Source organism: Sturnira hondurensis, unplaced genomic scaffold (assembly GCF_014824575.4).
Source record: "Sturnira hondurensis isolate 20B ecotype Veracruz unplaced genomic scaffold, ASM1482457v3 Scaffold0019216, whole genome shotgun sequence".
Classification (NCBI taxonomy): Eukaryota; Metazoa; Chordata; class Mammalia; order Chiroptera; family Phyllostomidae; genus Sturnira; species Sturnira hondurensis.
Window position 1 is genome coordinate 4,337,220 of NW_028091847.1, and position 24,132 is coordinate 4,361,351.

General features: G+C 35.7%; 1 non-coding gene and 1 pseudogene across 1 annotated transcript; both read left to right on the forward strand.

Annotated features, from left to right (window-relative positions):
* The window catches only part of LOC118974170 (PCI domain-containing protein 2-like), a 171,102-nt pseudogene extending 148,352 nt beyond the window's left edge, over positions 1-22,750 (forward strand).
* LOC118974305 (U4 spliceosomal RNA) lies at positions 12,207-12,342 on the forward strand. The gene has a single exon (XR_005063869.1). It is a non-coding gene; the product is annotated as a U4 spliceosomal RNA (small nuclear RNA).
* Positions 22,751-24,132: the final 1,382 nt, after the last annotated feature.

Consider the following 24,132-nt stretch of genomic DNA (forward strand, 5'->3'; position numbering starts at 1 on the left):
CATATTTGTATGAGATGTTAAAGGGTATTATTTAAGAAAAAAACCAATACTATAAACAATAAAATGGCAATAAATATGTACCTGTCAACAATTGAGTCTAAAAAATAAACTAAGCAATCAACAAGAACAGAGACAGAATCATTGATACCAAGTGTTGTGATGGTTGCCAGATGGAACAGGGGTGTGGAGGAATGGATGAAGAGGTGAGGGGATTAAGAAGTACAAATAGGTGGATTGAGCGCAGGCCTGTGAAGCAAATGACAGCAGTTCGATTCCCAGTAAGGGCACATGCCTGGGTTGCAGGCCAGTTCCCAGCAGGGGCCAGTTCCCAGCAGGGGACCCACAAGAGGCAACCATACATTGATATTTCTCTCCCTCTCCCCTTCCCTTGCCCTCTAAAGATAAATAAAATCTTTAATAAAAAAAAAGAAGTACAAATAGGTAGTCATAGAATAGCCATGAGGATGTCAAGTACAGTATATGAATGGAGTAGTCAAAAAACTTATATGCGAGATCCATGGATGTGAACAATGAATGGTGTGGGGATTGCCTGAGAGAGTGGAGGTGCTCAGTGAATTGGGGAAAAACTAGGACAACTGTAATAGCATAATCAATAAAATATAATTAAAATAAGAAAACGAAAAAACCAAATCTGTTTTAGATACTTCATATTTCTACTATTTTTGAATGTGTAAAATCAGTGAGATGACTAACACACTTCATTTAATCTTAAGAAAACTCTGAATTAAGTAATATTACCTTCATTTTTAGCTTAGGATATCAGAAAGGTAAGGTATATATAAAGTTACATGTGAAACTAATCTATTTTTGTATGCATTCTAATTTGTGAGACCCATATTAGTTACCAATGAAAATCACTTCTAACAAAGAGAAGACTTTCGTACTTTTTATTATTGGGAGGGGTAGTGTTTGTGTTGTTGGTGTATTTGCAAAAACCCAGGTAATGGAATTCATTAAATACTTGATTCATGACTAAGTGAAGGATGTGACAGAATTCCTCCTTGATAAAAGACAATATGAAACAGTGAAAACTTTCAGGGAGAACATGCAAAAGCTCATGGTAACACTATGCATGCAGAGAAGATGACACCACATACTATGAGTCATACTATACTAAAAAATAGATAAACTTCCTATGTAAACATAAGAGTTAAAAAAACTGAGGGAAAAAAGACTTAAATGTAAGGATGACCACATTCTATTCTGGAACACCACTGACAAGTCTAATTGAATTTGGAAAGAAACAGGACGGTTTAAAATGTTTAAAGTGTTAGATGGGATATGATTGAGCATGTTACTGAGAGTTAGCACAATAACAAGTACGAGAAACTGAGTTATGAAAGAATAAATGAAACTTTTGTGTTTGCAGCACTTAAAAAGGATGGAGAATCATTAGTCTGGAGAAAAGAAAAGGTTTGTGTACACAGTTCAACTTTTTTTTAACAGAAAGACAAAATTGGAGAAAGAAAACAGTTTAATACTAGAGATTCTGTCATTCACAAAACAAAACAGAATTGAAAGAGACATTGGAAAATATTTGCAGCAGAAAACATCCTTATCTTATTGAAATGGGATTTACTTTCAAAATGAAGTAAGATTTTTATTTTAAAAATTTGCTTTGATTTTTCCTTTAAAATGGAAATTCTTTTCCTTTAAGAAGAAAAAATATTTTTTCTTATTAAAAACAGTCATGTATAACATGTTTTATACAATTAAATATGCATTCTTAAACTAATAAAATGATGTTAGATTTACAGAGAATATTAAAAATTACATGTATTCTTACTTTAATTCTCTCCACCCTATGAATAAATATCCTTGCTGCTAGTTTTATTTCCCCCATCGAAACTTCTCCAACAAAACTTTTCTTTTAATGTGTGAAACTTTTCAGAAACTTATCTTTAGGCCCTAACATACTTGTGATTTTCTTTATATATTTTGCTTGAACTTGAGTTTGAAGATGATCATATTTTTAATCTGTGGATTTTGTGGAAAAGCCAGTGTCCACATCTGGTTTCAGTGAACTTTGACCTTTTAAAATTTGTCAGCTACCCAGATATAAAATCTTTTTTCTTTTTGCAAAAAAATTTTATTCAATTTAATATAATGAAAATCATTCTTTGTCATCTTTGAAGAACAAAAGACTGAATGAATTGTGGATCTTAATTTTTACCCAGAGTTCTCTAAAACAATGTTTTAGAAAATTTGAACAGTCACAGAATTTCAGTGCTGAGTGGACCCTTCAAAATAACTGAATCCATTCTATTCATTTTACAGAGAAGAAAGGTGAGCAACTCCCCCAGATATGACATGAGGTAGGGTTGTAGGCAAAATTCAAACACACCTACAGCAAGGCCCAAACTATTACCTTCCTTATGCTCTTGTCCGGATCCCAGGCAATATAAGGTTCCGAATAAATAAGCTAAATGGTACTATTTTTAGAGGAAGAAAACTCCAGGATATTAAAGTAAAGTAATAGTGATTCCTGGACCCTAAAACATCACTACACATAAAGGGGAATGGCACTGTCTCAGCGTTGGGACTGGCACACTAGTGGCAAGAGCACTGAGACCTTCTATCCCACACTTGTCATGGAAAGCCGGCGGAATCATCTAATTGTTCACATCTCAGTCTGCAAAATGGGAACAACATCCATTCGAGGTAGGTGAGAGGATGGGACTAGATAAAGGATGTAAAAGGACATGTAGGTTTCACACTGCACGACACCGGCCCAGCCGTGATTTATGCATAGACCTGCTTTAGTAGGTATGCCCTGCTTGTACCAACAATAAAGGACCTTGAGACACAGATTAAGGGAGTATGTAGCACAATCCCAAGAAAATTCAGAAAAAAATAAAAGGCAAACCCACTATGAGGCATGGAATAAAAGAAAGAAACACACCCTGGCATATTTGATGCTAGGAAGAAATAATGTCATTTTGAAATTACAGGTAGATGTATTTCCCTCTTCCCCACCCCCTCATATGCTTTTCTAGCACATTTTTGGGAGCTATGGAAAATGAATAGAAGAGACAAAAAAGTACTTTGCCCGGCAGGAATACAAAATTGTAAAAGCACAGACAGCACTACAGAGGCGCGCTGCCATTCACTCACAAAGAATTTTGTGCATGTAGATGGCTGATTAATTGCCGGCCTGCCTAGACGAAGCTGCAACAAGCCAGATACTGTCAGCATGCCATCGGTTACCATGGAAATGCACAAGGTTCCTGTTTCTGACAAACCCTTGAATACTGGATAGATTGTGCCATATGTAAATAAGGCAAATTAGTTTTCCTATATCTTCCAGACAAGGTTAGACGAAAAGAAAATATATCTGTTTAAACATACTCTGTAACCTCTTAGATGTGACAAATGAGAAAGAGGGGCTTCTTAGGAAACTGAACTCAAATTGTTACAACTGAAAGGCACTTGGGGAAAATGACCAAAAAATGCAAAATGCATTGCTCATTTATAAGGACTTCAAAGTCAGCCATGCAAAGGTACATTTATTAGACTTTTGTTTTGTGACCAGAAGATGTATTTTGTGTCCTGCTCTTTGCAAAATTATAAAATGTTAAACAGTTATTTCTATAGTATTAGAAAATTTTTGTGCATGTGCCATTCAATTTTTACTTATTGCACATTCCCTAGACTGCATAGGCTAAATACTAAGTCACAAACCAGCATAATTTAAAATATTTAATTCGACTACTAGGAACACTTACTTGGGCATTACATTGGCTGTATGTGGCTTCTGCTTCTTGTTGTTCTCCTGCTTCTTGTTCTTTTAAACAGTATTGTCAGCATTAGGGGACTTTATAACTTCTTTCCATGTTGTAATAATAATTTACAATTAACTAAATCAAATGTGATTTTTAAAAAGTCTTAAAATTATGATTAGGATATTTTAAAGCACAGAATGGGTCAAATTACTGCATATTTCATGACACAGAACTATGCTAATGGCCACATATAATTGTATATTTTCAAAATTTAATCTGTTTAGTTAAACAGTAAAATTGCTGAAAAGTGCTGGAGTACTTTTCATAAAATAAATTCTCTGAATAATTTTTAAATGTGCATTTCTCAAAATAACATGTTATATCATGTCTGTTATTTCCTAAATTCAAATACTACTTGTTTTTTTATTTTCGGTCAGTTTTTCTATGGATGCATGTATATGACATTTCCACGTTTACACCCAAATAGTCATGTTATTCAAGAAAGCCACAACATATGAACACCAAAGAGATCTATAATTATCCAAATTAACCCTTCCCTAAATTTAAATTAATGCTCTCTCCCCTTTCTGGTAAAGGCAAGAAAATTTATTTTCTATCAAATGATCACATATGCCCAGAATTCCAATTTGATTATAACATAGTATATGTTATTCCATATTTTATAATTCAGAGATAAAATCTAGCTAGTAGCCCCCCAATTTTAACACATTTCTATAATTGAATATTATCCAAAAAAGTAAAAAGAAGGCATTATCTATATATTTTAACTTAGTGTAAATAATGTTACATGAAACTATCAAAAATATTGACTTAGTAATGCTCTATTTGTCATACTTTTTGCAAGAAATACTCTTTATATTCTTCATAAGAATATGATCTGTAGAGTGAATGGATTTCATAAAAATTCCAAACAAATGTATAAAGCATATTATGTTTGCACAACAGTAAATAAGAAATCAAAGAAAAACTATCTGAAGAATTCTGGCTAGAACAAGCACCAATGCTTTAAATCAACATGATTTTTTTTCTGTTTTTCGTTTTGTTTTACATATGGAGACACAAACAGGTTGTCACACTTTTTAAGTCATTCCAGTCCTTTACACTGAAATGCATGACCTAGAAATGACATTTCATTTTGCTTTCTTCCCTGTCTCTAACCAGAATGATTGTATTTAAAAGTATTAGGAGGGTTTTTTTTTTGCATAGTCATGTAATAATGTCCACTTTTTAAAAAAATTAAAAATCCTTCCAAGTTTTTTAACTGTATGTACACGTGAGTGTTTAAATAGTAATCTATATCCTAGAAGCCAATATTTTCACAATGGAAAGTGGCCAATTTTTTCAAGTGTTATTATATAAAAAAGCCATCTTCCTAGTTTCAAGACATATGTTATACATGACAGCAATATGTTACAAACAACGAGACTCACTCTGTCCATGTTTTTAAATTCTGTACTTTCGAATGAATAATTTGTAAACTGTATATTTTAAGCTGAATGATAAATATGAGGCTATTTACTTTATTACTTAAATACAGTGAAATAGAAATATTATACTCTAGCAGATGACCAGAACAGTATTAAACACAGGATAGTCAATGAGAGAGCACAGCTAATTATTGTGAGGAGGATAAATGCTTTCTAGCAGAAACATACACACTTGCTACTTTTAAGAGGACGCATTAGAGTATGGAAAGAACATTCATTTGTTCATTCACTGATCGTTTACTGTATTCCAAACACCTTATCAGCCATGGGAAGGTCCTTGCTTTCATGGAGTTTATACTCTAGTGGGGGTAGAGATAAATCAGGAAAAAAGAATATTTGCATTCTAAAATTTACTTTTTCTCCCAAATCCCAGAACTCCTATTACTTGTAAGTATCATTCTTATGATATAAATCATATTCTCACTATAGTTTAGTTATTTTCAAGTGTCTTTCTACTCTGCTACCCTATACATTTCTTATGAGTATCAAATATGGTCTGGACCTTTTTCATCTTTGGATCTTTCACCACATTCAGCATATATTAGGTTATTCAACAATATTTGTAGAATAACGAATAGATAACTCTCCTGGTCACTTGTGTTATTTTAGACAAGGCACTGAACTCCTGGAATTTTTGGTTATTTTCATCGATAAACAGGGGTGTTGAAATAAATCGTGTTTAAGGTTAAATTTTGTAATTCTATAATATTTCTTACTGCTACATGTCAACAAATAAATTTATTCTCACTATTCTACTGGCTTAGCAAATTTTCATCCTAAAATTTATATTTGTGTAAAAATTTGTTTTTACTACTATGACTTTTAAAATATAACAACTTTATTTTTCATGGAAAGTTATTTCCAAATCTTATAGTAAATCTAATTTAATATAAGTAATGTAAGACATTACTTGTTACTTACTAGATATACAAAACAGGCAGGAAAATCATGCACAGAAAATACAATCAAGTAAATGAAGTAAGACAGAGGCAGTAGTGTCTACAACAAAAGAGAACTCCCTTCTTCTAACTCCCACACACATTTGACTGTTTGTCCCAAGTGTATATGGATCATGGATAATTTACAAATAGTGGATGATATCCTATAAAGGAGATGACCCAGTGGCTGATCAATAATTTAAATATGTGGCAAAACGTTTAAATGTTTCAAACAATGGTAAAACTAGAAAGGTAAACTCTTACTAGAGATGTAAGGGTTTAAACACAAATTTGGAACTTTTTTTGGTCTAGTTTATTTGGCTTCAATTTGCACCAAACCAAGTAAGTACCCAGGGCTGGGCCCTTCCTGAGGTGCAGAGCGATCCTCCATCGGACATCTCATCAGAAACCTACAAGGAGAGTGTCCGTTTTTGGAGAACAGCCTGGACAGTATGTGAGTACCAAAGGCTGATGTGCATAATTTTTTTTAAAAATCAGGAATTCAAGTTTTAGTAAGATTTTCATCTATCATGGGAAATACTTCATTTACTTTCTTATCTGCACAATGACAGTCCCAATCTCCATACATCAACATTTTCAAATAAAACTTCAAATTATTTACATGTTGACATTTAGGTAACCTATATCTTTGTTGATACAAAACAAAGAGATTTTAGTGCACAATAGGTATAAATAAGGCATTTTCCTCCAGTCTCGAATTAAATGCATATTATTTGATTCATTCTCTCAAAAGACAAACAAAAAGAAAAACAAATAAATGTTAGGTGCTTTTCTAGTTGCTCAAAATGAAAGCTGAGGAGTGGAAAATGCGTTTAGTTAAATGGCTGTTGAGTTTATGTGACTCTGACCAAGCAGACTGTGAAGGGAGGGTAGATTTTGGAAAGAGGCAGGGACTGGTCACTGACATACAGAATCTACATAAAATTAATCATTTAATCAAGGTAAAAACTACAATAAAACAAGTACTTAGGGTATAATGACATGAATATAAAATTCTAAGTAAAAATTGGCCCTATTTACCCACTCTAAAGGAAAACTCATTTGCAAAAGCCCATGCTTATCTAAAATAAATAAAATGTTTTGCTGATATGTGTAGTTGGATTTTGCAAACTGCTTCAGATTAAAATGTATGTTGAAACCCAAAACTGATTTGTTCCATGTAAATTGCATTTAAAACTTTTTCAGTTAAAAATATTTTCAGTAAAGCTATTAACTTGAGGATGAGCACTTTCTTTAGACCTCTGAACCTGCTCAATCTTGGATAATATTAAGAGATTTTTTTCTTCCTCTTTATGTAAAATATAAAAAAAGAACCCTTTTTTCCATTTCAGAGGAATGCAAACCCAGTCCAAAAGTGTTTTTTTATTATTAATCTGAACTTAAACGAACCTTCTGCCCTCCCTCTGCTCCCCCTTGAACCATGTACCAAGAGGAGCTGACTAAGTTTGCAGATTCTTCCCAGTTTTTCAACTGGACATTTTCTATATATTCTAAACATTCTTTGCTACATAATAGCAAAGGAACCTAGTAACATGTCAATATTTTTAAACTCTTGCCCTAAAAATATTCTGACAGTGGTAATTTCATCAAAAAGCCAATGCCTTGTTTCCTTTGTTACTGTGTAGAATATATTATAACTCTGTGCCCTAAACTTTACTCATAACTTTGGCTTGGTGTAAGTTATTACATAAATATTATTACCTATTGAGAAATATTATTACTTATTGAGTGAAATGAAATTTGTACTATCAGAATCTGTAATCTGTATCATTATTCCTCATATGCCTGGGAAATCTCAAATCCCCTTCGTGTTAAAAAACAAAACAAAACATACTCTTTTTTTTTGGTAGGCCTGTTGCTCCACATATTTTAATCACTTTGGACTTACTCACTTTAGTTGGGCACCCGTTCATCATATTACAGTTACTTGGAAACCTGAAAAACACACTAGAAAAGAACTGGGTTGTGTGTGTGTTGCCCAGAATATAATTTAAGTGTATAATTACTGGGATTTATATTTGATATATGTTAAAAACATTTCAGCATTTCCAGAACATTCGTAGTCAAATGTTCTTCCTTCCAAATTATTCACCAGTGATGTCTACAAAGCCAAAAATAATATTTCGACTTGATCAGTTCTATCAACAAATGAAACATGTAATATTTAAATATTCTGACACCACTAGAATTTGCCTTGCAAGCAAATTATAGTTGTAAATCAATTTGCAGTGGGGGGAGGGAAGGGCCTTATTTATAACTATATTATATGAAACATTCTTTCCAAAAATCCTCATTATAATATGAAGAACTGAGTAGGCACTTCAATATTTTCTTATCACTATCCAAAGATTGTTAATAAATCCTCAGTTTATGAACTCTGACATAGAGATAAGTTGCTGGGCACTTAGCTTGGGTCACTCCCTCATGGCAAGGGTCAAATTTGTAGAAGACACTTCATAATCATTGATTTATTTGCCTCCCAAAACATTCCTAAGGGGTAATTAGAAATTACCCTAGCCCATTAAGACACTTCAAATCTGTAAATATAAAATTCTACTATGTAGAATTAGGAAATAATTGTATTCTCCATACTTAAAGGTCCATGCAGACATTCCTAGGTACAGCATAGTATAGAGCGTACTTCCTATTCATGAGTCAGATATAAAAGATTTTTAAGAGCGATTTTGAAAAATATTTTTATTACTTTATTTTTTATCCTCATCAGAGAGCATTTTTTCATTGCTTTCAGAGAGAAAGAAAGGGAGAGAGCGTTTAGAGAGAGAGAGAAAGGGAGGGAGAGAGGGAGAGAAATAATGGATGTGAGAGATAAACGTCAATTCGCTGTCCTTCATACATGCCCCAACTGGGGATTGAACCCGCAATCTAGGCATGTGTGTGGACCAAGAATTGAACCTGGAGAATTGAACCATTTTTTTTTCACTTGAAAATCCCACTTTAGTCTGTGGAACAACACCCAACCAGTTGAGCCATACCAGCCAGGGCTAAAAGATATTTTCAAGCAAAAAGAAAATTAAATAGTAAGTCTTCTGATCTCATTTTCTAATATCTATCTATCTATCTATCTATCTGTGTGTATATATACATTATATATAGTATAGTTACAATATATAGCCATGTGTACGTGTATACACATACATACATATTGAAACTATATACATATAGCTTCAACAGCTTTGCTATTAAGCTTCTTAATATTATCAGTTCCTGGTATCCTCCGTTCTAGTTTAATTTCAGCCAGTGGCATGCTCCAAAGGCCATGCTTGATATGCTCTCTTGCAAATAACTTAGTCTCCACTGGATAACAATCCCCCCCCTTTTTTAATGAGGTAGTATCTCGTTTTGGAACAAAGGTGTCATGTAGTCCAAAAGGCATACAAATAAGTCACAAAACACAAAAACATCTTACAAGCAAATAGTCAAACATTCACCAAATAGGGACTGTGGAAACTGGATGGATACACACACACACACACACACACACACACACACACTTTTAAAAAATTTTATTGTATATTTGCCATTACCATTTAGTCCCCTCACACCCCCTCCCCCGTGTTATCACCACACTGTTGTCCATGTACATGAGTCCTTTCTCCTCTCTTCTTCCTCCTCCTCACTCCTGTCACTGAGACAATTGCTCTATCACAAAGGCCACAAGCATCTTCAAATATGAGGAGTAATGCCAATAACCATGTGTCCTTCCTACATGGACACCCATACCCACATCCCACATTTTTTGGAGTCATCAGAAGACAGATTTGATTCCAGACTCTGTCAGTTTGTTGTTGTGTGATTTGGGGTAAAGTGTTTCCTTGATCCTTTTAAGTCTCAGTATTCTCTTCTGTAGAATGGAACTAATAATAATATTTATCTAATCTTCATAAAATTATGGAAAAAGTTGAAAAACGTATAATATGAAAGCATTTTGAAAGTATAACCATGCAAACATAATACAGACACACAATAAGGCAAAAGTTACTCTGAAACTGAAAAACTCAGAATAACATTTAGGGCCATATTATATTTAAAAGAAATTATTTTATATTTCATTAAACATTTATGTTATTAATAAAACTTCAACCATACATGATTATACTCCATATTATATGTCTTTGTATGTATATTGATTTATTTAATATTTTGGATGAATTAACTAACTTTATTTGATAATTTAAAATATTTAGTTTTCAATGAGATAAAACAGAAAATCTTGATAGAAATGTATTGAGAATTGGCTGAATCAATTATTGTGGAATTATTTATTATCCTCAGTGTTAAATTACATCAATTGTATATGATTCTCAAGAAAGGAGATTCATTAACTGTATTCTCAATTTTCCTATATTCTCAGAATCTTAATTTGAGTACTAAGACAACTTATTAATGATCTAGTTTTTAACCAATATATTGCATATCCTGAGATTTCCACTTAAATGATACAGCATTTTAAAAGTCACCCTAGTAGCTATGTTTCGTAGTTTTCATATTTTATTTCCACGTTCATATTGCCGGCCACTTCAGCTCATCTTATCAGGAGCAACCTGATATTAACTGAAATGACAATCAAAATGCTTCGTCCACAATTTCACATCTCTCCTTGACATCCTTGACTTCAGCTGATCCTACGCTCAGACAATGGCAGTACCTTTACTTATTATTAGCAATTTTCCCTCCATAACAGACCAGCTAATTACCAATCTGACACTCAGCACACTTTTACCCAGCTGCAGTGAAGCGCTTTGCAACAACTAGAGGGAAAGCCATCACTTACTGCTTTCAGCCAACAGAGGGGATTTTAGATAATTTCATATATTTGACCCATTTTACTCTAGCTATGTACGGGTGCGTGTGTGCATGTTTGTGTGTTATTGAAGTATGCGTTGGAAAACGCAGAATTTGACACACATCAATTACTAGCCAAAGAAGACTCTGCTTTCTCTAATAGGTGTACTGTATAATGGCAGCTATCTTTCAAAAATTTGTAGATTCCTTTTTGTTGAGTTCATGCTGTACTTATTAGAGGCAGCCTTTGTTTTCTTCATTAAAACTATTCTTTATTTCATGAGAATATATCCAATTATTTAGCTTCCACTCCTATGAGCTCAAAACAAACAAACCTCAGCAAATAATAAGAATACATTTCATCTCAACCTTTAAATAAAAGATAAATCTGACTATTTCTCCAGCTTTTGCTTATATGCCACTATCTCAATATTTTTCTTTTATGAATCAATGATCCAGTTGAATTTTGATTTCAACTTAAGGCCATCCATTAGAGAAAGGTAAGAACCAGAAAGGGGTCAGCCTTCTCTGTCTCTATTAGTCTAGGCAGCTTTCGTCTCTAATGGAATCCTTTCCATAATTATTTCATACTTCTGGCAAATCTTGATGGACTCTATTCACCTCAATGTTATCTCTGCACATCATTCAAAAGCTTCTATTAGGACATCTTAGAGAAACCTCCTTTTCACTTTATACTCAAATAAAGGAAGTAAAAAACTAAACTTCAAGAGGGGCCATGCTTTTCAGTGCAATCACAATACTTTCCAGTCTCAACAAGAAGCATCAGTTATTCTTTCTCCTTTGAAAGCATTTTGACTAGGTGGAATAATTTTAAAAACATACACACTGAACACATATTTTTATCCCACTCAAGACAACGGAAAATGTTTTTATATTTGCATGTTTTTTCATTCTTTATTAAATGTAATATTTATTGTATTTTCCCATTACCATTTAGTCCTCTTATATATATTTTTTCATTCTTAAAGTTTAGAGAATAGGAGTTTAACCTCAATGATAGTGCTTTGCAGTGGGGGAAAAAAAAGGTCTGACCAATAACTTAACAATGTATTACAGTTAACTGCTAAGATTGAACCAAAAAAACAACAACAACAAAAAAAAACAGGTTGTAATCTGGAACACTTACTGATTTTTGAAATGCATCATATACCTCCTTTAAAATACAGATTTTCAGCTTTGCACAGTGGCAGTATCGTAGCCAATGAGGTTTATCCAAGGCGCGATTATTGCTAATTAAAATACAGATTTTCTTTCTAATTTTAGTTTGCTTAGTTACTTGCAAACATCAACTTTAATTCTCTAAGTAGAAAACAGCTGGATGAAGGGTGAAATCCAGTCAAGGATTAAGAATATACTGTGAGCTTTACACAGAGCAACTAATGGTCACTTAGAGGAATCAAGTGCTGAACATATTAGATGATTCCGGCTGCCACTTCTTTACTGGACTTACTCTAAACAGCATTCTGTGGGTTAGTGGGCTCCCATAAACCCAGAAACATCTGTCCACTGCCAAGAGAGGGAGGGAGGAGCTCTTTTGGTGTCTAGCAGCCACAGTGGAGGGGAAAGAAACAAACCAATACCTATTCAGTACCTCCCCATCCCCACCTTTCACAAAGGATTTAAGGTGGATCCAGAAATAAACATAATGCAAGAGACATATTTAACAGAAGACAGTAAGGCACAGAAAAAATAAAATCGAAGAGTAGTAAGACCAAGGGTGAGACGCACACGCAGAAACACACAACCACTTTACCAGGGTCACCAGAGGTGTTGTTCCAGGCCACAAGCACGGTCAGGTAGGAGATTCATGATACCCTAAAGTTAAAAGGGAAAAAAGGGTGGGGGCTTTAATTAAGTGCCTGCTGTGTAACAAACACTTCTATAAGGGCAGGTATTATTATTTTCATTTCATAGAAAAGGAAACAGAGGTTCTGAGTGAGTGACTTTCTTTCAAGGTGGTAAGGCTGGAAAGAGTCAGGGCTAGAATTCAAACACAGTTCTGACACCAAATTCATTTCATTTCATTTCTAGAAGAAGGTAAGGAGCAAAGCATCCTTTTCAAAACTTTTTCCAGGCTTGTACACCTTCTTACTAAATAAAGTTGAGAAGACATCTTTCTGGGTCCTTGGAAAATTCAGTGGCTGTGTTGGTATCAATATAGAATAGTTCAAATAAAGAAAGTTGTACCTAATCTGCTGTACTCAAATTTAAATTACATTATGTTATTTTGTTTCCTGCTATTTATTACCATGATTTTTCCATGTTAGTACATAGATTCATAATTTTGGGGGAAATGCTTACATACCAATGAAATGAGTATGTGTATCCTTATAGTGTAGACATGAGGTTTGGGTATTTTTGAGGACACACAAAAGAAAATATTCTGGGATTACTTTAAAAATATTATTATTCCTTTTATTAAAGTCACATATTCATAATGCCAGTTTTCCTTAAGTTTTTAAGTTTTACTTCAAATCTTATTATTCTACTGATACATCTTTATCATTTTGAAAAGTATTTTAATAAAATTATTTTCATAAGCTTTATAATATACTTATAAATTTACTCCATGTTATATGTTGGATGAAATTAATATTTTAAATACTTTAAATTGTGTAACAAGTCTTCCTGAATACTTAAATTAACTTTTATAATCTATTATATTAAACTTTTAAACATAATGAAGCTCAAGTTTTCTTAAACATTCCAAAAATATGTATAATCTTAATACAGTTATTTACTCTCAACTCAAAATTAAAAATTTAAATCATTTATTATATTTTAAATTAGAAAATAAGCTTATCTGCTGTCCACACTCAAGTGGTAAATAAACTTCTTTTTTTTCCCCAATTTTTTATTTAATTATTTTTCAAGTAAAGTTTTCTATTACTCCCCTCCCATCCCTAAAAATAAATAAACTTCTAATATTCCCAATTTACTAAGCATTATATGAAAGTAAACTATTAAATATTTACAACTGATCACAGATTTATTTAAAAAACATTAAGGTTAAATTTATGCTACATTAAAAATTATCTCTATATTTGTAAAATTTAAATCTGAATCTTGGTTAAATTTAATTTTAGTCAAGTCAAAATCTATATTAAAAGTTACTTTGATCCTATCATGCCACACAATGATATCATCCCAGATGAGTTTGGTATTTCTACTTAAACTTTTATACTAATCAGCAATTAGGGCTTGAAATTTTAAGTTGATGTCAATTTAAAATAATATACAGGGTCTGGCACAAATAATGCCCTTTTTTATTACATAAAAATCCTTTATTACAAAAGCATAAGCATGCAATTCTGTGACATAACAATATCACACCCAAGCACACCACATGACCTTTCAGGTGAACTGTTCAAATTGCTGTCCATCTCGTGGGAGGCCTGCACGTACCCTACCAATCACACTCAGGAGCATTACTTTTGCCAGACCCTGTATATGTGGTTGCATTATACATATTGTCTTGTAGACTTTTAAATTTCTGAATTATAAACTATGGGAAACTTAAAAAATAATACAGAGTCCAGCTTATCCTTCACCCAGCTCCCCCTAATGGTTACACTTTACTTAAACATAGTACAGTATCAAAAGCAGGAATTCAACATTTGTGCAATACTGCTAAATATCTTCTGCCTTGTTCAGAATTCACTGGGTTTTACCTGCACAAATATGCATGTATTACACATGTGCATGTGTGCACTTTCATGCAGTTTGATTCCACGTATAGATTTGTGTAACCACCACCACAATCCATTCCAAACAACAAAACTATTGCATCACACAAAACCTCCCTAGGGAAATCCTTTATAGTCTAACCCCTTCATCACCACCCTCTTCGTCCCTAGCTTTGGCAAGTACTGATTTGTTCTCTATCTCTAGAATTCTCTCTTTACACCATTCTCCTTCCCTCTTTCACATTTCTAACTCCTTCTTCCCCTGTCTAACTCCTGGCAATCATCAGTCTACTCCCCATCTCTATAATTTTGTCATTTTATAAATGTATATGAATAAAATCAAGTATGAGTAACCTCTTGAGATTGGCTTTTATTATTCAGCATAGATCCCTTGGGATCCAAATTGCTGCATATATCAATAGTTCACTCCTTTATATTGCTGAGTAATATTCCAGTATGGATGTAGCATAATTTGTTCAATCATTCATTCAGTGAAGGATATTCATTTTTTCCTACTTTGTGACTATTACAAATAAACAATAATATACAGTTTTTTGTATGGACCTAAGTTTTCATCTCTCTGAGCTAAATGCCCAGAAATGTAATTGCTGGGCTGTATATTAAGTGCATGTTTAGTTTTTTTTTCTTTTTAAGAAACTGCCAAACTAGTTTTCAAAATGACTCTACCATTTTACATTCCAGCCAGTAATGTTCAAGTGATTTAGTTTCTTTGTGTCCTCACCAGCATTTGGTATTATCAATTTTTATTTACCTATTCTGCTAGGTGTGAAGTAACATCTCATTGTGGGTTCAACTTGCATTTACTTAATGGCTAATGATGTTGACAATCTTTTCATATTCTTGTCATCTCTTTAATGAAATGTTTTTCATGTCTTTTGCCCATTTTCTAATTTGATTTTTGGCTTTTAAAATTCTTTGTTTCTTGCTGAGTTTTGAGAATTCTCTATATGTTCTAGATTCAAGTCCTTTGTTAAATATGTGGTTTGCAAATACTCTCTCCCATCCTGTCAGCTGTATTTTCAATCCTTTTAATAGGTTATTTCATAGAGCAAATTTTTTCAATTTTGTGAAGTCTAAACTCTCAACTTTTCTTTTGTGGATCATCCATACACTTGCCTATATAAGAACTCTTACCTTTTCCTACATCCTAATGCTTTACTCCTGTTTTCTAGCTTTACAATTTACATTTAAACTTATAATTCATTATAGATTTATAAAGTATGTGGTTTATGCCAAGATTCATCTACTTTGCCTTATGAATGTTCAATTGCTCCAGCATCATTGTTGAAAAGACCATTCTTCCTCCATTGAATTGCTTTCATACTTTTGTCAAAAATCAGGTGGACATATTTGTGTGGGTCTATTTTGAGGTTCTCTATTCTTTCATACACTTTTGTTCAGTAAAAAAATATATCATGACACTGTGTCCATAAAAATTTTCAATATCATTTTACCTAATGCATGCCACTGATTAGACATATGAGTACAGTAATTTATTTAATCACTACCATTTCAGACACTCAAGTTACATTTAAATTTTAGCTAACATAAACCACCCTTCAGTGAACATCTTTGTAGCATAATCTTTGCACGTACTCATGATAACTAGAAGTAAGCTGTCTCATCAAAGGGTACACACACATAATTTTGGAAAATGAACTCCTTTGAACAATGGAGCTCAAACTATTTTTCAGTGTAGTCTTAAAAACATGTGTATAAAATAAACTTAGGTGTAAAGGGAGAGTAGGTGAATGGGGGAGAATTACCACAAAGCTATTCATCACTATTCATGCAAGACACATTGTTTTTTCATGTCTGTTAAAAATCAATGAGTGAGTCAGATTTCTTAGAATGATCTGCTGCAGGGTAAGGGGAACTTCTACTAACTCCCCTTACGTCATTGTATACTTTCTTAAATGCCAGGTAATCCACAGAAAGAGATGGATAAATGTGCCTATGGAAGCCAAGTGTGAAAGTAGATTAAGTAGAATTCATTACCTGTAGTCAATATTTTTTTATTCAAAGAACATTTAACTAGCCTAGTACAGGGCATGCACCCAATATTAATGCAAAATATCTCTGTAAGGCACAGGGATGACAGGAAAGTGCGGAAGAAAAAGATAAATGTTGGCTTTGTACACATAGAAAAGTCTACTGAGAATGCAGTATCTGTGTGGGGCCTGAGGTTGGCTCAGACCATGGGAATATGGGAAATGGCATTCCAGAGGGAAACAAAGAGATGGCCCCCAAGACTGAGCATATACCTGGTCACTCTGTGAGTTTGTATGTGTTGGAAAAGATGGTTGGAAACAGTTTTGGAAAGGCAGGATCTAGGAGGAAACTGCAATCTCAAGTAGAGGCAGGTAGATTATATTCAAATGGGGAAGCTTTTCAAGTTTTGACACAGGAACTGGTGATCCAAGCTGCCCTTCAAGAAAATAATGCTGGCTACAGTATTTGAATAGCCTGGTGTGGGAGAAAGACCATGGGCAGCAAGTCAGCTGCAGAAGCTACTACCTAAGTAGTAGGTAGTAGCTTACTACCTAAGTAGGTAGTACCTAAGCTACTACCTAAGTCTAGAAAGAAGAAATTGAACTTTGAACTCTGTCAGAAGTGGTGGGGGTGGATTAAGGTTTGTGAATTTATGCTCCTACATTCACTTCCAGATGGCCTCAAAGAAGTTTAGGGGCAAAATATTTGCCTGGAGGGAACAGAAGAGCGCATCATTGCTTGGGTCACATGTTTCGGTTCAACCACGATTTGGAGGAGTGACAAAAAAAGAGATGCTGGAATGCACGATTCCTTGCTCTTGGCCTTGCTGGTTAAGAGCAAGGACTCTACAGTGTCAAATGCCTGAGTCGTAGTCCCATAACCTGAGTTTACTGGCTGTACAACCCCTAGTAAGTAACTTAACTTCTCTGTACCTCCATTTCCTCAGTTGTAAAATGGGATGATGACAATACCCATCTCATAGTACTGTTGTGAGAATTAAACAAATTAATACATGTCAAGTGCTCATAACAGACCATGGCACATGTTCACTATTACTCCTTTTGTTATTATCATTATTTGTGAACTGCTTCAAGAAAAGAAGTTTATAGCTCATTTGCGTGACAAGGTCCTCCAGTCTTGGGTGGAAAAGGAAGAAATTAGAGGAGCAGAGGAAGAAGAAATTTCTAACAACAATGCTTCTTCCATTCTAATGTACAAAAGCATCACCCAGGGATCAAGACAAAATGCAGACTGTGATACAGTAAGTCTGGGGTAGGGCACTTCTAAACAGATCTCAGCTGATGTGCAATGATCCGATGGCTCCTTCACTGCTTCTTCTTTTTACCCCCAGGATCATCTTGAACTTGGGTATTAGATGTATTGCAGCTTTTATTGTCACAGCATTATTGTCAGGAAAACTTTCCTCCATATGATAATAACTATAAAATGACCCTACCATATATGCCAAGTGCTTTACATTCCTTTTCCCAAATCTTCATTAAAAACTCAGTAAGAATAAGGTGCTATGAATCTCATTTTACTGATGAGGAAACAGAGAGGTCATGCAACATGCTCGAGGTCATACAGCTCACAAGTGGCAGAACTAAGATTCAAACCCAGGAGGTCTGATACCAAACCAGGGAATCTTCTCAGCCCATGTGCTATGTCCCAGGGGATCTGCCTTCCATAGGGACTCCAGAGGACAGAAAAAGAAGCAGAAGTCAGAAAGGAAAGAATGGGATGATCTGCGCCCTGTAGCATGCTGTGAAGTCATTTGGATCTCCAAGGCATCTGTTTTATGGAGAACTCTTATAGAACATTACAAATCCTGAGTGCCCAGGATTCACATCTACCCCCGTCCCCACACACACAGCCTTATTTAGGCAGATCTTGGTTATTCTTAAACAGGATCTATTTTGGTAAGGTATTCCCCAACAGCTTTAACTCATTCATCAGGATACTTCATAGACAGAAAACTGTACTTGAAAAATAATTAAATAAAAAAATTGGAAAAAAAATAAAAAATAAATGTTGAAAAAAAAAATTTAAAAAAAAAAGTGAGATAATTCTAAAAGTGTGACTTCCTGTCAAGATGGCAGCGTAGGCAGACATGGCTCACCTCTGCACAAAACCACATCAAAATTACCACAACTAAAATGTAGAATAACTATTGCTCAGAACCATCAGAAATCAGGTTGAACAGAAGTATGACAACTACAGAATTAAAGAAACCACAACCATCCAGACTAGTAGGAGGGGCGCACACCAGGAATGGCCTGGTCCCACACACATGTGTGGTAGATAAAAATTCAGAAGGGATATCTCAGGAGAAAGAAGTCCCAGTCCCGCACCAGGCCTCTCAGCCCAGGATTCAAGCACCAGGGATGTAAGTCCCCACAACTTCTGGCTGCAGAAACCAATAGGGATTGAGTTGGTGGAAGAAAATTCTGGAGCCCCAAGCAGTTCCTCTTAAAGAACTCACACACAGGATCACCTACTCACTCCCTCTGGGCTCCAACGACAGGGTGGCTGCTTGAGGGGCACCGATGGAATGCAGGGGGAGGATGAGGAGTTTCACATCAAGGTGCGCAGAGGCCATTGTCCCTTTTCTGGGCCCTCTCCCCACAGAACTGGCACACTGGTGCTGTATTATTTAAGATTCCATCAACCCAGCTAACACTTTGACTCGTCTTGTAGATCCCCAGAGATTCTGCCTCATCTACCTTACAGACCCACCTAAATGGTTTTTCCATATAAAGTCTTGGCTCAGGCTCCACAAATTCCTAAATTCTCTCAAATAAGCAGCAGCTGGCCGCAGTGAGCCCCAGGACCAGCACTAGTAGCCTAGATTCACAGCTTGGCTTCACCTAGAAATCTCCAAACCCAGCCCAAGTAGTGGCCATCTCAGATTGCTTTATAGCTCAGACAGGGAGGCCCTGGGCAACACACAGGTGGAGACTGAACTTGGCCTGCACCACCCAGGAAGCCCCAGGTGCCAGCACACCCAGTGGACAGCTACACACAACATTGGAGCACCACCACCCTGCACTGCAGAGCTGATCTTCCACAGAGGGTGGAGGCTGGTGGTCAGTGGTCACAGCCAGTCCTTGCAGCTGACTGGTCTAGGTAAATCCCTTCCATGGATCTGCCAACAGCAACCAAAGTTCAATTACAGGAGAAGGGTGTACCCAGCCCACATGAAGGGTGCAGCTTGAGTACTCAGCTTGGGCGATAGCAGAGACTGTGCCACTGCACCCTACAGCACACCTACTACATTAGGCCATACTACCAAGACATGAAGTCAAAGCAGCTCTACCTAATACACAGAAACAAACACAGGGAGGCTATCAAAATGAGGAGCCAATGAAACACGGCTCAAATGAAAGAACAGATCAAAACTCCAGAAATAGAGCTAAGTGAAATGGATAAGTAATTTATCAGACACAGAGTTCAAAATAATGGTTTTAAGGATGCTCAAGGGACTTAGTGAGGACCTTAACAACATAAAAAAGATCCACTTAGAATTGAAAGGTACACTAACTGAAATAAAGAACAATTTACAGGGAAACAACAGTAAAGCAGATGAAGCCAAGAATCAAATCAATGATTTAGAACAGAAGAAAGAAAAAACCACCAATCAGCAACAACATAAAGAAAACAGAATCCCCAAAAATGAAGATAGTGTAAGCAGCTGTGGGACAACTTTAAGCAATCCAACATTCACTTCATGGGGGTACCAGAAGGAGAAGAGAAAGAGCAAGAAATTGGAAATCTATGTGAAAAAATAATGAAAGAAAACTAATTGGTAAAAGAAATAGACATGCAAGTTGAGGAAGCACAGAGAGTCCCAAAGAAGATGGATACAAAGAAGCCTACTCCAAGACACATTATAATTAAAATGCAGAAGGTTAAAAATAAAGAGATGGGAAGGTAGGTATGGGAGAATGGGTGAGAGGTGAGGGGATTAAGGAGTACAAATAGGTAGTTACAGAATAGCCATGGGAATGTAAAATACGGTATAGGAAAGGGAGTAGCCAAATAACTTATTAGCATGAAAAAGGGTAGGGGGATTGCCTGAGGGAGTCGGGGTTGGTGGGCGGAGGTGGGGAAAAATCAGGACAAATGTAATAGCATATCAGTAAACTATAACTTAAAAAAGTGACAGAATTCTGATTACTTATTAAGAGATACTAAGATTATAAATCTGGGATGTGGTGAGATGAAAAGTCTAAAAGGCACATACATTTCTATTTTATCCACTAGATCCATGAAAAACAAAACCTTTTCCTTAGATATTTATTGGCTTTAGGAACAACGATTGGCTTACTTGCATGTACTACTGTATGGAGATGTAATGAAACAGAAAAAACCCTTCCTTCTCAGGGCCACATGATGTAGTTTCTAAGGAGGCAAGATACACACTCAAGTAAGGGCAGATATGGGAGATCAAATGACCAGTACAAAAGACAATTCGGATCTGATGCTCCATCTTCAGCATCTGGTAGGATCCTAAAGGCATACCTTCCTAACTCTATGCTACCTCTTGCCAAGTTGCATGACCATTTGTTTATTTCCAGTCTGTTTTTCCTAAAACAGCTTTCTAAACTTCGGTGTTTCATATATTCCTTAATGAATATTAAGGAATTACTTAATATTCAGGTCTCAGGTCTCAGGTCTATAAATGGTACTCAGGTCTATAAATGCTGAGTACCATTTTTATGCATTTTTGTTTTTCCTATATCTATATATTGACCTGTTTTGTAATTTAAATACACTTTTCATTAATTCTACTTGTTTCTTCCTTAGCTAAATAAATTTATTTGAAAAGACCTTTGTATCACTCCCTTGATTGAGAAACCATAATCATTTAAGTGGTCTACAAACCAATCGGCACCAGAGATGGGGCATCCAGTGTGCAGCTGGTGTCTTTCAAGCATCCTTATGTTGTCAGCCTACAGCTTCAGTCGCCTCTCCAGAACAGAGGTGTCAACACGTTTTGGATTCCACTTAATGACAAAATGCTTGCAAACTCATTTAAAGGGCACTTACGAAGTGGGGAACCCAGGACTCCATAGATGCATACAAGTGCTAGACTGTCATTGCCCAGTCATTTCTATGGGCATTTGGGCATTTCAGGCTCTCAAAGGAGAAACTGGGCTCTGCCTGTCATGTGTGCCATGGCAGTTGACCTTCGAGTGTTTGACAATAATGCAGATGAGCAGTTGGTAAAGAAAGAAAAAAGCAAGGTTGGGGACAGGTTGGAAAAAGCAGCTGAACTGTTGATGAGCTGTTTCTGTGCATGTGCCAGTGACATTCATGAGGGTGTAGAGGATTCTAAGAAGTGAGGATGCTGTTTCTGGTGCATCAGTTACTCAAGGTTTACTTTAAAACCAACAGACTCCATTTGCGTTAGCCCTTCCTCAGAGCCATTGACAACTCAAACCTGAAAGATGATTACGGCACAGAGGGGGACAGGTAGTATGTTGGACGAAAGGCCATGTTTGACAGCGACTTCAAGCAAGCTGAGGAGTACCAGTCTTTTGCCTTTGAGCACTGTCACCATTTAAGTCAGAAGAACAATTGGATGATTCTGATACAGTTACTTCCAATAAAAATGCTGTTGGGTCACAGGCCAACCACTGAGCTTTTGAAAAAGTATCATCTCATGCAGTTTTCTGAAATAACCAAGGCTGTAAAAGGGGGCATGCTCATATCAAACGTGGCTCTGACAAAGCATGAGACCTTTTTTATTTACTGTGGTACCTTCCTTACCCTTGAGAAGCTAAAGTGTTTTTAAGAAAGTGTACTTGTTACTCAAAACACACCATTTATCTCTGGATGTTTTTCTAGTTGCCTTGAAATTTATGCAAGTGGAAGACATGGACATTGAGGACGTCCAGTACATTCTGGCCAACCTGCTATACATGGGCCACATTAAAGCCCATATATCACATCAGCTTCAGAAGCTAGCTGTTAGCAAGCAAAACCCATTCCCTTTGCTGTCTACAGTGTGTTGAACTGTCCTGAGGAGTGTGTTCCTCTGATGAAATCAGACCTTTGCTGTGATGTTATTCACTGCAGCCAAAATCTCTTTGGGGCTCTTTTCCCAGGGCTGCTGAGACTGAGTTTGCCAACATACACAAACACATTGAAATCTCCTCGTCACTCAGAACTAATGGTGACTTCACAGATAGCAGGAGTTCCTTTTTCAGACTTTGCGGACTTTGTCCCTTATTCCTCCTTTGGCTCTGGAGTGTTCATGAAACTTCTGTGACGCAGGCTCTCTCACCAAGGCAGCTATAGTTTACTTCTCATAATCGATATCCATAAATGCATCATTATAACTTTTTATAAAATTCTTTCTATTAAAAAGGCATCCTGAGTTCATACAAATGGCACATTTTTTATTATATCCTCTGGGACACCAAAAACAATAACAAGAAATAACTTAAAAATTGTCTTCAATTACATTTAACTGATTATTTGCCCCCATTTGGCTAAGCTGCTGCCTATACTATGATTCCCTAGTCACAGGGGTGTCTATCCATGGCCCAAAATCTACATGCAGCCCAGGATGGCTATGAATGTGGCCCAACACAAAATCATAAATTTACTTAAAACCTTTTTTGCTCATTAGTTTTCACTAGTGTTTATATATTTCATGTGTGGCCCAAGACAAATCGTCCAGTGTGGCCCAGAGACGCCAAAAAGTTGGACACCCCTGCTAGAAGGTTTATGATAGTGAACTGTGCCATAAATAGGTTTAATAAATGTTCTTTTGTCTTAGCTGTGGGTACATGTTCTTGCAAGGCATTCACATAAAAACAAAGCAGCAATCCTGACAGCCTTGCTTATCCCATGAATGAAGCAACTTTCCACCCCACTGCAGGCTCACACACAAGCTTAGGGTTTTTCCATCCACAGCCCTTCACATGAACAACTAGACAAGGCCCTGTGTGCCTTTAGCACAATATGAGACAGTTTATAAAATCTGTTATTATAATGCCCCACAATAATGGTGGGGGTAAGGGTAGAGATTGGTTTGGATAAGAATTTCTCAAAAAATTTTTCACAAGGTACAATTAAAAATAAAAAAACCTGAAATGTAACTAGGAAAAAAATTGAATCAGGGAGATGTATTTGATTAATACATAGGAGCTATTAACTGGAAAGAGTGCAAAGAAGGCTCTCCATGTTCCAAGGTGACTGAAGTGTGTGACACAATGAGTCTGGGATGCCTCTAATTCCTCTAATTCAGTGGTAATGTCCCCTTCTGCACATACAAGTGCAGAAGGAGCTCAGGGACCCAACAAGTCAAGTGTTTGCAGATGTATCAGAATTAGCCACCATTTAAGAAACCCGCCATCTTTCAGAATGAATTCCCCACATGTCACAGTAA